Here is a 3,105-nt window from a genome sequence, read left to right as displayed (position 1 = left end):
CATGGAAGATTTTTCTTTTCCCTTCGAATATAATAGACATTTTGGCTGGGTACAGTAATCTGGGTTGGCAACTGTGGTCATTTAAAACTGGGGATACTTTGATCCAGGCTCTTCTGGCTTTCATAGTTTGCACTGAAAAGTCAGCTGTAATCCTAATGGGTTTTCCTTTATATGTGACTTGTTATTTCTCTTTTGCAGTTTTCAGAATTGTCTTTGCTTTGTACGTGTAGTGTTTTTACTATGATGTGCCATGGAGAGTTTCTTTTCTGGTCCTGTCTGTTTGGTGTTCTATATGCTTCTTGTATTTGTATGGGCATGTCTTTCTTTAATTTGGGGAAATTTTCTTCCACGATTCTGTTGAAGTCTGGTCCATGGCATTATCTTGGGATTTTCCTTCCTGTATGCCTATGATTTGTAAATTTGGCCTTTTTATGGTGTCACACAATTCCTGCATATTCGATTCTTGTTATTTCTTAAATTTTTCATAATCTTTGAGTGGTCTAGTTCATCCAGTTTGTCTTCCAGGTTTGATACTCTGTTTTCCATTTCTTTCATCCATTGGTGAGGCTTTCTCCTGTCATTTCTAATTGGCTTACTGAGTGTTTCACTTCCTTCTTCATTTCAGCCTGAGTATTCTTCAATATTTCTAACTCCTTTCTGAATTCATTCAGAAGTTTATCCCTATCTTCCTTCAGTTCTTTGATTTCTTTTTTTGTGTGTTCTTTAAATTCACTGAATTCTTTTATGATGTTTATAATTGTTCTTTTGAGTTCTATGTCCTGCATTATCTCTAGGGGGTTCTCATTGTACTCCTCTAGAGTACTATTGGTATTTGGTGGGGATATGTTATTTTGGTTTTTCGTGTTACTTTTTCTCTGTGATTTTGACATGTGAATTTCTTTTGTAGTTCTTATTCTTGTGTGAGACTCAGGCCTTCAACTTTAGGTCTGCTTCTTTCTGTGAACTTTATGTGTCTTTGTGGTTTACTTTTTGGGCATGAAAAGCTGGTTCCTCTAAGCTTCTAGTTTTCGTTTTTGATTTTATATTGGAGTGGCCGGATTGCTTTTTTCTTCAGGAGTTCCCACAGAGGCCCAATTCAGGTGAGGGTCAGATGTTTTTAGGCTTTCTCCTAAGGTCTGGATCTCTCCAGGAACGATTTTTGGCTTCAGGAATTTGGGGGTTGGACTTGCCTGGGAGCCTGGCTCAGGAAAGATGCTGGTCTAGGGCAGCTGGTGGCTGTGCCAAAGATGCAAAGGACAATGGGGTGGGAAGAGGCCCCAAGGCCTCCTGGGGACTGCACTGAAGAGCTGGGTTGGTCCGGATGCAAACGATCAAGAAGAGGAAAGGTCAGCCTCTGTGTCCCAGAAAGAGGCTGGAGGGTGGTGCAGGTTCAGGGAAGCAGAGGGAGTTGGGGGCAGGGCCAGGCCCAGAAGCAGTGCTCCTGGGGCCCAGAGAAGGCACTCAGTTGGTCTGGATGAAAAGGATTAGGGAGCAGTATTGGTTCCGGAGGAGTCTGGGGCCTCAAGATAAGTAATGGGGCAGGGCCCAAACTTGGAGGAGAGACCGTCAGGGAGATGGGAGGGTGAATGAGGCTGGGGGCATCAAGGCTTGGAGGGTGCAATGGACTTAAGCCTGAGAGAGGCCTGTGGGTAGGAGAGAGGCCTGTGCCGGTCCTGCAGGCCCAGAGAAGCAGAGGGATGTTAGGGCGGGGCCAGGCCCTGAGCAGAGTTCCTGGGGCCCAGAGAAGGCACGTTGGTCTGGATGAAAAGGATCAGGGAGCAGTATTGGTTCCCTAGGTGTCTGGAGCCCCAAGAGAAGGAATGGGGCAGGGCCCAAACTCGGAGGAGAGGATGGCTGTTCAGATGGGAGGGTGAATGAGGCTGGTGGAGTCAAGGTGCAGAGGGCGCAATGGACTTACCCCTGAGAGAGGCCTATGGGTAGGAGTGAGGCCTGAGGCGGGTCCTGCAGGCCCAGGGAAACAGAGGGAGGTGAGTGTGGTGCCAGGCCCAGAAGCAGAGGGCGCAATGGACTTACCCCAGAGAGAGGCCTGCAGCAGGTCCTGTAGGCCAAGGGAAGCAGAGAGCGAGCATTTTTTAACTCACCATAGACTTTGTAAGCTATTGGGTTTTCTTTCAGTAAAACAGCCTTAGCTTATGAGAGAGAGAGAGAGAGAGAGAGATCTTCCTTGCATTGTATACCCCTGGTATCTACCCTAGTCCATTATCTGTTGTTTTACAAATACAACACTCATCATTTGCTCTTGGTGAGGAGTGTGTGAGCATACTGACATCCAGGGGTACTTGAGATAAGCAAACATGGTTTTTTATTGGCTCCAGAATAAATCATCAACAAAACATTATACATTTTTCTCAAATTTTTAAAACAGTGTATTATAAGATAGGAAGAAAAGGACAAGCTAGTGTTTGCTGGAGGTCACGCTCTGTACAACGTGCTTTTTGTTAGACCTCAGAACCACGTGTGTGATAGCATAAGCCAGGGGCACCTCAGAAAGTTTCCATATAGCCAGGGCATGATTAACTGCCATTTCTTGGAAATCTAAACATCTGGTTTTTGTAACCTCTCCATACTATATCTTTATGTATCCTATTTTTTAATCTATGAATTCCTTGTTATATTTAGTGCAGTATTTCACATAGTAAGAAACGATGTTAAAAAACGTTCAGCAAATGGAGTTGGTGTGATGCCATTTGTTATAGAAACATGCCTTTTGCAGCCTAAGCAAGCAGCAGCTCTGCATGCACACTGTGTACTGTAGCAACAAACTTTCATTTTCCTATGACTTCACAGCATAGCAGTCCTGATGCCTCATCAAACTTGTTAAAATAAGAAATCACCTGTGTGTATAGGTCTATGCAGGTATGTCTTTTGTTTTGGAAAATCACAGTAACTGTGATTACTATCTACAAATAACTTAAGTGATGGTGTGTAATTAATAGTCATTTCTACACTGCACCCACAAAGGTTCCCATCAGATTTTGTCTGGTTGTTACCATTCGTCTGCTGTTGCAATCTGCCACTCAGTAAGATTTGTGCAGGCAGAGTTTTATGAACAGTGGAAGAGCTCCTGTTTCAACAGCTCCCCAA

Source organism: Nannospalax galili, unplaced genomic scaffold (assembly GCF_000622305.1).
Source record: "Nannospalax galili isolate Female #2095 unplaced genomic scaffold, S.galili_v1.0 scaffold352, whole genome shotgun sequence".
Classification (NCBI taxonomy): Eukaryota; Metazoa; Chordata; class Mammalia; order Rodentia; family Spalacidae; genus Nannospalax; species Nannospalax galili.
Note: the sequence above shows the minus strand (reverse complement) of the source record.